The 14,444-nt window shown below is 42.6% G+C and overlaps 1 protein-coding gene across 2 annotated transcripts in view; it reads left to right on the plus strand.

Annotated features, from left to right (window-relative positions):
• Positions 1-14,444, plus strand: part of ROCK1 (Rho associated coiled-coil containing protein kinase 1) — an 87,088-nt gene that overhangs the window by 12,754 nt on the left and 59,890 nt on the right. The gene's annotated exons all lie outside the window — the stretch shown is intronic.

Genomic DNA, 14,444 nt, shown 5'->3' on the forward strand with positions numbered 1-14,444 from the left:
TCTGAAGCTGAAGCTTTTGTCTGATCTCGAACTGTTTAGATATATTATCCAATTCCTAATCCTTTTCTTTCTCCCTCCGTCACAGAGAATGCCTAAACAAGATACCTCTTCCTGAACTGCTTTTCTCTGTACCACAATGCTTCTTTAAAAAGTGCTTACTGCAAGTTAACAAGCTTAGTCTGTGACTTTGGTTGATTAGAACCCTCCAGTTGCTGCTGCCTAACACTGACAAGACTCTAATAACACTAAAGACTTTGGTTTGTTTTTTAAGCAGCTTGCAACCTTGCACATTCCTTTTAAAATGTATATCCCATTGTGTGCCTGCTTATTCTATTGTCATCCCTTTTCTCCAATGAGTGTAAATACAAACATTCTCTTGTTAATGACAGGTGGTCCTTGACTTATGACCACAATTGAGCCAAAATTTTCCGTTGCTAAGTGAGACAGTTGCTAAGTGAATTTTGCCCCACTTTGCAACATTTTTGTCACATTTGTTAAGTGAATCACTGTAGTTGTTAATAACACAATTGTTAAGTGAATCTGGCTCCCCCCATTGACTTTGCTTCTCAGAAGGTTGCAAAAGGTGATCACAGGACCCTGGGATACTGCAATCAGCATAAATATGAGTCAGTTGCCAAGCATCTGGATTTTGATCCTGTGACCATGAAGATGCTGCAGTGGTCCTAAGAGTGAAAAACTATCATAAGTCACTTTTTTCAGTGCTGTTTTAACTTTGAACAGTCACCAAATGAACTGTTGTAATTTAAGGACTACCTGTATACCAGCACTGGGTGAACATTCCAAAGAGTCTGGGAGAGAGGTAAAAGTGCTATCAGATTTGCTCTAGATTTGCTTTCTTGTGAATTGAGTTCTGGAAATCTCTTATCATTTAGATTTAAACAGTAACTTGGGATCATATTCTTCTGATGTAGTAAAGCGAAGGAAAGCTGAAGTAAAAGTGTAAGTATAGTCAACAAGAACTGCCTGATTTTTTTCCTTTTCATATACACTTCTAATTCTGATCATGTTCCCATGTATTTCCTGCAACAGAGTTAAATGTTTTGTATAGGTTAGTCATATCTTGAATTGTTACAAAAAATCCTTGGGGCAAAGAGATCCTAAAACTTGCAAAGCATTTTTTTTTTTCAATCAGAGAAATCAAATAATGAATAAAATTAGGGTTATGAACTCAATCTATGCACATTTTAATGGGGTCTCCTCAACCTGGATTTGTATGTTCACGTGTTTTATGGGTTGTTTGTATTTCCTAGTTTTGTTTGCTACTCAAAGTTTCTTTAGATAGAGTGGCTTATAAATTTGATTAATAAATAAAGTTCAGCAAGAATAGTGATAGTTTAGGAGACCACTGGGAACTCTATCAGCTGGGTGTTAAACTGGGTAGTTGAAAAAATGTCCCAGAAGGATGCATGCCACTTCCATCATAACAAAAGAACTACATGGATGTTTATGAAATTACTAGAAATCAAGCTTGATTTGAAGACTATAATTAATTCATTTAGTGAAAGCTGCATGTTACTCTATGTGTAGCTGACAATACTCTACTAGAAGGCAGATATAATTTGTAATTGTTCTTGAAAACTTCAAAAGAAATGTAAAAAATATAGGTAGCCCTTGCTGAATGATCATTTGTTACTGTTCAAAGTTACAATGGGGCTGAATCAATGGTTGTTATGAACTAACCTTGAAGTTATGACCATTGAGGTGCCCTGTGGGAATATGATCAAAAATCGAGCACTTGGTAGCCTGCCCACATTTATGACCACAACGTGCACTTCAACTCCCTCCATCTATCTCCCCTGCGTCTTTGCTGTTTTGGTCACCCTGCATCCAGCAGCCTCCAGGTGACCTTTGCTGTTTTCTTCCTCCTGCTGCCAAGGGTAAGCTAGGCAGTGACAATTTTCAGAGAAGCCAAAAGAACAGAGATGGAAGAGATAGATAGGCAGAGAAATTGAAGCAGTAGTGAGTATGGCAGGATAGGAGAAGCATGAGATCTTCACCTAATGACCTCATCCAGGACTACTAGAACTGCGGTCACATGACATTTGTGCTTAATGACTTTTGCCATGTACAGTAGAACCTCTGGTCATGAATGCTTCTGACCACCACCAAATGTGGTTCTGACCAAAAAATTCATTTTTTTTTTACATTCCAGTCCCAATTAGGTTCATTAAATGAAGACTACCTACAGTGAATTGTATTTTTAGTTATATACAGTAGAACCTCTGGTCACGAACATTTCTGACCACGACCAAATCGGGTTCTGACCAAAAAATTCAAAAAAATATTATTTTTTTCGCTGCCAATTTCCCCTTCCACGCCATTTTTTTTGTAAGTACCAAATTTCCAAAATTAGGTTCGGGTCATGACCAAATCAGTTGGCGACCAAAGTTATGGAATGAATTATGGTTGTGACCAGATGTTCTACTATATATGGAGTTCTGTGCTGTTGCTTTTCCTGTATTTTTTTATCTTAGCTTTTGCAAAATGCTTGTATCAGGTAAAGTGATGGGATACAGGTAGTCCTTGACTTACAACAGTTCATTTAGTGGCTGTTCAAAGTTAAGACGACACTGAAAAAGTGACTTATGACCGGTTTTCACATTTACCACTGTTGCAGCAGTGCAGCAGGCCCCATGGTCACATGATTAAAATTCAGATGCTTGATAACTCATATATATATATGATGATTGCAGTGTTCTAGGGTCATGTGATTACCCTTTTCAACTTTCTGACAAGTCAATGGGGAAGTCAGATTCACTTATCCATTTGACTAATTTAACAACTGCAGTGATTCATTTAACTGTGGCAAGAAAGGTCGTAAAATGAGGTAAAATTCACTTAACATATTTTTTACTTACCAACATAATTTTTGGGCTCATTTTTTGTTATAAGTTGAAGATTACTTGTATCATGTGAGATACTGGCAAGTATTTGAGAAGATATTTGACAAGTGGCTTGCAACGTTTCCCTTTCAAATGACCAAATAGCCATTTCTATTTCAAATTTTAATGGTTAAAGTAATTCATCTAAACCAGAAGGATGTGCTTAGGTATTATATTGAGTCTTTAGGTTAAAAAGTCAGTAGCATGAATAACAATATTTTCTTCTTGTTGTTTATATGCAAAATAATTTTAACTTCCTTAAAAATGTAAATTAGTTTGAATTAATTTAAAATATTTTAAAATTGATCTTGTAGTAACAGTTATTTGTACTTTAGTTCTGGAATGTTGAAAGTATCTTTATATAACACCTTATGATTAAAAGACTCATTGACTGCAATTTCTTTTGTAGTTTTATATTTCACTGTCCTTCATTCTATTATTATCACTCTGACATTTTGATATGAAATAATGTTGCTTGGTAACAAGTAAAAACATTACTTGTCTGTGTCTGTAAAATTATAACTAGAACTTTTTCTTTGGAAAAGGGAACTTCAAATGAATGTTAAACTTAAGAACACACAAAAATGGCAACAATATTATGTATTTATGAATATTGTGTCAATTAAATATATGCACATAAAGTCCTGCATAGGTTTGGAGATTTACATGTAGTACAATAAATATAGCATTTAAATTTCAGCATTCAGTTTTATTAGTACTTAAATTACTTCTGCTGTGCATGCCCCAACATGGCGGTGCCGACCTGAGTCACTGTCGGGATGGGCAGCATTTTTGGTGTTTCGGGGTCTCCTGGGGCTGCCAGGACCATCAGCAGCCCCACCCCCGCTTGGGAGAGTTCCTCCTCAACCCGTTGAGAGCTTTTTTGCCCTCCGAAATGTCTGAGGTGAGGGGAAGTGAAAGAAGAACGCTGTGGGAGGCTGCAGGATGCCGCGAGGAGGATTAGGGAGGCTGGCTGCAGCGATACTGGCTTCTTCCCTGGTCGCTGGGTGGCGGCTGTCAGAACGGCGGTGACGACGTGGCAGTACTGACGGTGACGACGGTGGACTGAGGGTGGTCTGGCACTGGTGGTGGAGTTGTGGAGTTGCGGCGGCAATGGCGGCTGCTGCGCAGCGATTCGGAGGGGATGATAGCTGGATGAAGATGGCTGCGAAATGGGTGAGGTGGATGTTGCTGGACCCTGGCAGAGAGGCGAAATGGAGGTCGCCAACGGAGGCATGGCATGGCTGAAACGATGATGGGGATGAATGGAAAGACCTGGGGTTGGAGAGTCCGGTGGATGGCTCTGGGATGGGGCCTCCATGGGTGGCCTCTCCTCCTCCCACCCCCTTCTTTCTGGCCTTGTTATCGGCCTGGGAGTCAGCCTTCCTCCCCCTCCCCCCTTTTGTGTACATCTATCCTCCTACGGAACTGCTGGGCTGTTTTTATTTGTACCCCGCTTCAAATCAAATCACACTGAATTATTCCCATTGAAACTCCCTGATAGATGGGGACTTGGACAGTATTGTGTGGACCCTGAGGGAGCTGGATGGTTATGAACCATCTATCACCAGAGGGGATGATACCATCAAATTCCCTGCCTTTGGACATCTGGCCGGCCACTGTGAGAGGGTGGCCGGGAAACTTTTTTCCCTCTGAGTGACTGTATAAACCGACTCCTTCCGCTGCTGTGAGAGAGCAGGGGAGCCCGGGCTGCTACTGATATGAAGACCTTCTGTCCTAGGATTCTGTTGGACCGTACCAAACTGCCTTCCTATTCTGGTCTTATTGGATGTACTCGGCGGCGGAGCTATGTGCACTGCGAGACTCCCCCCTCTCGCAGGTTTGGCCTTCCACTCTATCGAGGGCCTACCTTGATGACAGGTTTTGGAACCCCAAGAGGTGGCATGGTGCGAGAAGGGGGTTGAGGGGCTTCTTGACTAAGATTTTAGATAGTATTTTAAGGGGTTCTGGGAGGGATAATTTATGGGAGGTTGGGACTGGCCTGGCGAGGGACGGCGTTACAGGGGATGTGCGGTCCGGGATTAAGGAGGGGGCCAGTGTCCATACTGTGGAGGGTTGTTCCATCGGTACTATGGTTGGTTGGGAGGGACAGATATGGCGGGAGCAGGGGGCCATATCATGTTCGGGGAGCGCGCACTCACTATCTTCAAGTGATTGCGCGCTCCGGCCCCCAAGGCTCCTCTTGTTCCCTGGGTAGTCCAGATCCTCAGGGCCCGGTTTTCGGCTGATGCTGTGCAACACCAGGTCCGTGGTAAATAAAGCCCTCCTCATTTGCAATCTCACACAGGAGAGGGGTGCGGACCTGGTGTGTGTTACAGAGACCTGGTTGGGGCAGGAGGGGGGTCCCCCTCGTTGAACTGTGTCCACCAGATTTCTGTGCGTTCCATCAGCCGAGGGCTCAGGGTAGGGGCGGTGGGGTGGCGGTTATTATTAAAGAAGATCTGAGTCAGAGGGAGGCCACTGTTCCTCAGATAGCTGGATTTGAGTCCCTCCTTGTGAAGTGGGGTCGTGGGGTTCAGATGGGCCTGCTGACTGCGTACCTGGCTCCCTGCCACGTAGCAGCGGCCCTACCCGAGCTGCTCGATGTGATAGCCGGGGTGGCGGTGGATATCCCCAGACTTATGATTATGGGGGATTTTAACCTGCCATCCATTGGCGAGACGTCAGAAGCGGCTTGGGAGTTCATGGCTTCCATGACGGCTATGGACCTGACCCAGGTAGTTCATGGCCCGATGCACACGGGGACACACTCTGGACCTGATTTTTGTCTCAGGTCAGTGGCTGAATGATCTAGATATAGGGGATGTAGTCATCAAACCCTTGTCATGGTCTGATCATTCGCTCCTCCGACTGGATTTCTGTACCGCTGCCCCCCGCCGCAGGGAGGCGGAACCGGTTAGGTCAGTGGTTCTCAACCTTCCTAATGCCGCGACCCTTTAATACAGTTCCTCATGTTGTGGTGACCCCCAACTAGGGGTGGGTTCTAAATTTCTTTTACTACCGGTTCTGTGGGCGTGGCTTATTTTGTGGGCGTGGCTTGGAGGTCATGTGACCGAGTGGGCGTGGTTAGCTGGTCATGTGACCGGGTGGCCATGGCTATGTGTATAGGGGCTACTCAGAGGGCTGAAAAAAAGTCATTTCTGACAGGTCCTCGCACTTTTGACTGGTCCTCACACTTATGACCATCCTCACATTTATGCCTGTGCAGCATTCTTAACAACCATGTCACTCATTTCACAACTGCTTCTCTTCAACATGGTATAAGATAGGGCAAAAAACGTAAAATGTGAGGACAGTCGTAAATTCGAGGACTTGTCAAAAGTGCGAGGACCAATCAAAAATAACTTTTTCAGCCCTCTGAGTAGTCCCTGTGCACAAAAGGACTACCCAGAGGGCTGAAAAATGTGATTTCTGACAGGTCCTCGCACTTTTGACCGGTCTTCGCAGTTATGACTGGTCATCATTTATGCCCATTGTAGCATTCTTAACAACCGTGTCACTCATTTCACATCGTAAGTTCGAGGACTGGTCAAAAGTGCGAGGACCAGTCAAAAATAACTTTTTCAGCCCTCTGAGTAGTCCATATGCATAAAAGGATACAGCAATAGAGAGGGATGAAGGAAGGGAAGGGAAATTAGAATAGGAGTGAAGGTAAGAGAGGGAGGAAGAGAGGAGGAGGAGAAGGAGAAAGAGGAAGTAGGGAGAAGAAGAAGGGGGGGGAAGAGAAAGTAAGTAAGAAAGAAAAGACAAAGGTGGTAGGTTTGAGGAGAAAGATTGCTGTACAATAAAAAAGATGAAAGGGAAGAAAGCCAACTCCAAACAAATATAAAGATATTAAGATAAAGAATGAATTGTTAAACTTTAAAGAATAAAAGAGAACAAATAGGAATAAATAGCAATAATTAGAAACACACATACAAACATACAACATATTTTCTTTGAACAGAGTATTTGGCCGGTCCACAAATTTAAACAGTTGTAGGAGGTTAGCAGCCACCCCTTTCCTAGAAGAATGAAATATTTTGGGAAATATTAAAAAGGCAGAATATTATATTTCCCTGGATGAGAAATGGAGAAGCATGTTTTACAGACAAAGCAGCTCCCACCTTCCTGCCCCCCACCCTTTGTTAATGGGCCAGAGGCAGAAAGTCAATCCTTTGTCAAAGGACATTTGCAACACAATAGCAACAGAAACTAACACAATGGGCCCCATCAAGCCATGTGATCCTGTCCACTATTAAAACATCTTTCCAAACAGTCTCCATGTTTCCAGTGTCTTTTTCCCCACTTGGAGCAGAACCCAGAAGGATATTTCTTCCAACACAATATTTAGTCATTTCAATTAAATTTACAATTTCTATATTTCCTTTTTACCATATTTATTCCTCAACTATTTTTTAAAAAAACCAATATTACCCTTCATCCTCATCTCTAATCTTAATCAAATTCAATTTTTCCCTTCTATTCTATATTATACCCCTTTGCATTGTCATCTATTTTTATATCCATCCTCACATTGGTTAATTATGTAATACAGTTGTTTAATACAAATTCAACATTTTAATATAAATCAATTAGTTATATAACTATCTTTTTTGTATATTTATCAATATGAACATGAATATTCCAATTATTTCCATGCAATCCAATTTCTTACAAATCAGTTAATTATATTTACCAATAATAATAAACCAAATAATTTCCCCCATATATTCCTCCAAACCACAACTTAACCATTTCTGCTTTCAACACAATATACAATTAATAGTATCTCAATTATTACAATTCCCTAGTTAAATAGAGCTTTTTTTCTTTTGTGTTTTAAAATCTTGAACCTCCTCTTGCCCTAAATTTCCCATTGTTTGCAGTTTTGTACCTACCCTTTTTGGTGAGGAAAAAGAAAAAGAAACCTCTCTGCCTCATTTTGTCACGTTGCAGCTAAGACCCTGCTTTCTCTTTCTCTTTCCAGTATAGCTAGGGGGAAAAAAACTTGCTCCAGGAATTTACCTCTTTGCAGCTAGCTCTTTGAAGCCCCGCGGCAAGAATTTAAAGTTTTTTTCCCTCTAGCCATCATCTAGGACTCCGGAGCAGCAATAGATTGGGAGTGGGCGGGGTAAGCGAACGGCGACCGGGCGATCCAGCAGAGGCAGAGGGTGAGTGAAGGCGGGGGGCGGCGAGAGAGGGCTTTGGCGACCCCTGGGAAATGGCCGTTCGACCCCCAAAGGGGTCGCGACCCCCAGGTTGAGAACCGCTGGGTTAGGTGGTTCCGCCCCAGGCGCCTGATGGATCCGGATGGATTCCAGAGGGAGCTTGGGCCATTTCCTGAGGTTCTGGCTCACCATTCGACCGAGGACCAGGTAGCCGCCTGGGATAGGGCAGCCGCCGGAGCCTTGGATCGTGTCGTGTCTTTGCAGCCTCTGACCCGGTGCCAATCCCGTGTGGCTCCCTGGTTCTCCGAGGAGCTCAGGGAAATGAAGCGCCGGAAAAGACGCCTAGAGAGCAGTTGGAGGGCCAGCCGATCCGAATCCAACCGGACACTGGTGAGGTCTCATATTAAGAACTACCTAGTGGTGATAAAAGTGGTGAAATCTGAGTATTTCTCTGTTCTTATTGCGTCATCAGATAATCGCCCAGCCACCCTGTTTAGGATGACCCGCTCCCTACTCCATCAGGGAGTGAGGGACAATCCCTTACACGGAAGAGCTGATGACTTTGTGCAATATCTGTATGACAAAATCGCTCAGATTCGGGAAGGATTGGACTCTGACTGGGTAGTTTCAGGCAGGGTGATGGAGACGGGCCTTGAGAATGTCATTTGGGAGGAGTTTGACCCTGTGGCTCCCGAGGAGGTGGACAGGATTCTGGGCAGGCTTAGCGCGGCCACATGTTTACTGGACCCGTGTCCCTCCTGGTTGGTACTGGCCTCCTGGGAGGTTACACGAGGCTGGCTCCAGGGGATTATTAATGCTTCTCTGAGTGAGGGTAACTTCCCCGCCGCCTTGAAGGAGGCGGTGGTGAGGCCCCTTCTCAAGAAGCCTTCCCTGGAGCCAGCTGTATTAGCAAATTATCATCCTGTCTCCAACCTTCACTTTGTGGCAAAGGTTGTTGAGAGTGTGGTGGCGCGACAGTTTCCCCGGTTCCTGGAGGAAACGGTTTATCTAGATCCGTTCTAGTTGGGTTTCAGGCCTGGGCACAGCACGGAAACGGCATTGGTCGCGTTGGTGGACCAATCTCTGGAAGGCTCGGGACAGGGGTTGTTCCTCTGTCCTGGTCCTATTAGATCAATGGCTTTTGATACCATTGACCATGGTATCATGCTGCGTCAACTGGAGGGGTTGGGGATAGGGGGCACCATGTTGCGGTGGTTCTCCTCCTTCCTCTCCGACCGGTCGCAGTTTGTGTTGACGGGGGCAGAGATCGACCTCGAGGCGCCTTGTGTGTGGGGGCCGCAAGGGTCGGTTCTCTCGCCCCTTCTGTTCAACATTTATGTGAAGCTGCTGGGTGAGATCATCCGTGGTTTCGGGGTGAAGTGTCATCTGTACGCTGATGATACCCAGCTGTACATCTCCACCCCGGACCACCCCAACGATGCCCTTGATGTGATGTCCCGGTACCTGGAAGCCGTGAGGATCTGGATGGGGAGAAACAGGCTCAGGCTCAACCCAGTTGAGGACCCAGTTTGTGGGGGCAATAAGCTGACTTAGTATAAATATACAAAAGTATGAAGGCTATTGCTTAACGCATTGTAAGCCGCCCTGAGTCTCCGGAGAAGGGCGGCATATAAATCAAATTAAAAAAAAAAAACCCGTCCAAGACCGAGTGGCTGTGGCTTCTGGCATCCCAATATAGTCAGTTGATACCATCGCTGACTTTTGGGGGTGGCCCCCACAGAGAGGGCTCGCAACTTGGGTGTCCTCCTGGATACACGGCTGTCTTTGGAAGAGCATATGACGGCTGTGGCCAGGAGGCTTTTTATCAGGTTCGCCTGATCCACCAGTTGCGTCCCTTTCTGGATTGGGATGCCTTACGCACAGTCACTCATGCCCTCATCACGTCCCGCTTGGACTACTGTAATGCTCTCTACATGGGGCTCCCCTTGAGGAACACCCGGAGACTCCAACTGGTCCAGAATATGGCCGCACAGGTGGTGATGGGGGCGACTCGACGCTCCCATGTAACACCTCTCCTGCGCGAGTTGCACTGGCTCCCGTGGTCTTCCGGGTGCGCTTCAAGGTATTGGTTATCACCTTTAGAGCGCTCCATGGCTTAGGGCCCGGGTATTTACGAGACCGCCTTCTGCCGCCAGTAGCCTCCCACCGACCAGTACGCTCCCACAGAGAGGGGCTCCTCAGGATTCTGTTGGCCAAACAATGTTGGCTGGCAGCCCCCAGGGGGAGAGCTTTCTCTGTGGGGGCACCGACCCTCTGGTACGAGTTGCCCCCGGAGATACGGCGGATCCCGTATCTGCGCACTTTCCACCATGCCTTAAAGACGTTTTTGTTTCATCAAGCTGAGCTGACCTGACCATATTTTTTAAGTTGTTTTAATTTTAAATTGCTAAATTAGGGTTTTTTTTAATATGGGGGTGTTTTAACTGTGGGTTAAATTAATTTAATTGGTTTTTAATATTGTTTTAATTTTTGTATTTTCTGTATTTTATCTGCTGGCTGTTCACCACCCCGAGTCCTTTGGGAGAAGAGCGGTATACAAAATAAATAATAAAAAAAATTGAATAACCTGACTATTAATATCATTTATAGCTTCATGATATTTTAAAGACTATACTAGGATATATCAGAATAGAAATATAGCTACTAGATAAGAAAAAAATACTCTTAAGTAAATGCCATGTAATTTGTGTAACTTATTTCATTGAAAATATGCAGGAATGATCTTGAAGAAATATGGCGTATATTTGTTCTTTTTATCAAAGACTCTTTGACAGAATTGTACTGCTTTACTCAGTAATCTTTAGTTGAAGACAGTAGATATATTGTTTTAAAGGGGTATAATTGACATATTTGGAATTTTGATAAGATATAGGCACAGTAACAAAATGGTTGCTTTGATGGTTGTGACCAGTCATAAATAACCATCTCATAGAAATTGGTAACACTAGAATGCAAGTATTCTGCCCCTGAATTTGAATGTGAAAGAACGGCAGAGCCCCTAAATAAGAAACTATACCTTTGAACTAAAGTTTCAGACTCATTCAGGATCATTCCTCCTAAAATTTATTCTCTTACCCACACAACTCAGCTCAGTCACTAATTTTTCTTTTGAGGTTCCCCCTCCAAACAAGATAACTATTGGTAGGAAAACTATAATCCTCGAATTCCTAATTTATGGTCATTTGAGCCCCCAACTGTAACTATGAAATAAAATAAAATAAAAGATATATATATATGACCTTCCCAGAAGCTTCCGACAAACTTGACCTTCCCAGAAGATTCCAACAAACAAAGTTAATGGGGAAAATTCTTTCATATTGCTCCATTCTTAATTCTCTCTGCTAACTATGTTTGGTGAGCCTTCTGCAGCTTAATTTACCTTCTTGATTCCACTTCAGTAGATTTCTCTGCTGTTCCCATTTTATCAGAGAAAAACTTTATTGTTACTGCCTGTTATAGGAGTAAGGCTTGAAATGAGCAATGAAGAGGAAGAATTGAGAGCGGGGGGGGGGGGGAATGAAGATTCTCTGAATATTTAATCTAGTTTCAGAAAATAATAAGAGAAATTCCAAGGAAGACAGTAGTGGAGTTCCTTTATTTCTGTTCTAGGCCATTTCATTCAGATTTACTTCTGTGAGAGAAATTAGAGGCAAAATTGGATTAACTCTTCACAAATTCTCAAGGAATTCTTTCATTCTCAACTTTTAAAAAGTTATGGTTGCAACTTCTGGTCATATTAGTATTAATAAATTATATATTTAGTTTGATTGTGGTAAATACAGAGGCCAGAGATGTGAAATGTAGTTTGTGAGTTGAAGACAATAATGCATTGGGAAGAATATCAGAAAGTTACAGTGAAAAATGAGATTGGCAAACTACTCAGAAACTAGAAATACTGCTATCAATTATAAATTAGAAATACAAAAAGCACATTTATTCTTAAAACTATTTGGAAGAAAACAACTGGTTATATTTAAGTGAAATAATGGATCAAGAAGCTATCTCTGCATGTTTTACAAAATCTAGTCTGCCCAAAAAAGGAAAAGATGAAAGGACATTTTTGCTTGGAATAGAGCCAGTCTTCCAAAAGAGTATAACTGTTTTTGCATGCTTCCAAGTTTTATCAGTGTGTGTGTGTGTGTGTGTGTGTGTGTGTGTGTGTGAGAGAGAGAGAGAGAGAGAGAGAGAGAGAGAGAGAGAGAGAGAGGACACACAAAAGATCAAAAAGCTGAATTGAAATAATTACATTCAGTTTTACTAAAATTTCACTTTTGTTATTAAGAATAAAACATTTTATAAGTTTTTTTATTGTATTTGTGATGTTTATATCTATTGCATAAAGCTACTTATCTTAGAAAACATTCTTGTATTTGATTTTTCTTGCATTTTAAATTAGCTTTGTGCATGTCTAGATTTTGAATTGATGGCAGTAAGAAAAATATTGCTTAGTATTCCATATGTGATGATTCCCGAACCAGTAGAATCTGCTTTATTAGCATAAGGGAAATAGCCTATTACTACTCATACCATAGAGACTCAGTGGCTAAGATGCTGAGCTTGTCAATCAGAAAGGTCAGCAGTTCGGCAGTTCGAATCCCTAGCGCTGTTTAACAGAGTGAGATCCCGTTATTTGTCCTAGCTTCTGCCAATCTAGCAGTTCGAAAGCATGTAAAAATGCAAGTAGAAAAAAAGGAATCACTTTTGATGGGAAGGTAACAGCGTTCTGTGTGCTTTTGGCATTTAGTCATGCCGACCACATGACCATGGAGACGTCTTCGGACAGCACTGGTTCTTCGGCTTTGAAATGGAGATGAGCACTGCCCCTTAGAGTTGGGAACAACTAACACATATGTGTGAGGGGAACCTTTATCTTTACTCATACCGTAGTTCAGTGGTGGCTAATGTTTTTGCCATCACGTGCCAAAAGCGGGGGGGGGGGGCGCAGGGGGAATTGCGTGTGTGTGGGTGCCCACACCCATAATTCTATGCGGCCCGCCCCAGCACATGTATGTGTGACACACACACACACCCGCGCTTCCCTCGCTTTTGGCATGTGATGGCCCATTTTTTGCCCTCCCCAGGCTCCAGAGCCTTTCTAGGAGCCTGGGGAGGGCGAAAATGACCTTCTCCACCTCCCTGGAGGCTCTCCAGAGGCTGGAAATGGCCTGTTTGCCGATTTCCAGTGGGCCCGGAAGGCCTGAAAATCAGCTGGCCGGTGCGCGCATGTGTGCCAGAGCTGAGCTCGCGTGCCCACCGATAGGGCTCCGTGTGCCACCTGTGGCATGCATGCCATAGGTTCGCCATCACGGCCACAGTTAATAGCCTGATTTATCTGTTGCAATATTTTATATGAGGCTTCACTTAAGGAGCGGCAGTTCGATTCTCACCAACTCAAGGTTGACTTAGACTTTGATTCTTCTGAGATTGGTAAAATGAAGACTCAGATTGTTGGGGGCAATATGCTGTCTCTGTAAACCGCTTAGAGAGTGCTGTAAAGTGTGAAGTGGTATATAAGTCTAAGTGATATTGCTATTGCTAAAAGTATCAGTTGATATAAACCATACAGGAAATCAACATAACAGGAGCAATTACACTTCGATGGAAGATTTGTACTGATTTTCTAAGCACGTGTTGCTAGTTTTTTTTTTTTTTTTAAAGTATGCAGTGTCTTGGCTTCATTTGTTTGAGGAATTGCTTTCTTAGAGATTGTTAAAGATAAATCATCAAAAGTATCCACATTCAGAGTTCATTTTTCAAGCATATAGTAGAAGATGAAAACAGGCCTAAAGACTTGGCTGTTTCAACAAATGGGCTGATTCTGATTATTGGGTTTTATTTTATTTGTTCCTTGTTTTAATTGGTTTTAATTAGGATTTTTCTCCATTATTGTATGTTTTTAACTTTTGTTCGCCACCGTGAGTCCTTTGGGAGAAGGGCGGCATATAAATATTTGTAAATAAAATAAATAAATAAATAAATAAAATAAATAAATAATACCTCTGGAGTTTCACTTAGTCCTTAATTTCTACTTTTTAGAAACAAGTCAAGAGTTTTCTCTATAGTCCATCTTTTTGCTTTGAATAAATTTATAGTTAATTTTAAACATTTTAGTAGAATTTAACTATTTCTTTTATATATTTTTTATGGCTGGGTACTTGAACACTGTCTAGGAAAAAAGGCAGAAATCAATCTCCCTGAAGTAATTACTTCTTTTTTGATGCTCATGTCCAAATTAATATTAGAATATGTTTTATTGCACTATTGGTATGATCCTTTTATAAATTTGCATAAGCATTATTTTTTGTGAGAGAAATGATTCAGAAGATGTTCCTATTTTTAGAGTTCTGTT

Source organism: Pituophis catenifer, unplaced genomic scaffold (assembly GCF_029215685.1).
Source record: "Pituophis catenifer annectens isolate HBS135680 unplaced genomic scaffold, rPitCat1.0.hap2 SCAF_3, whole genome shotgun sequence".
Lineage (NCBI taxonomy): Eukaryota > Metazoa > Chordata > Lepidosauria > Squamata > Colubridae > Pituophis > Pituophis catenifer.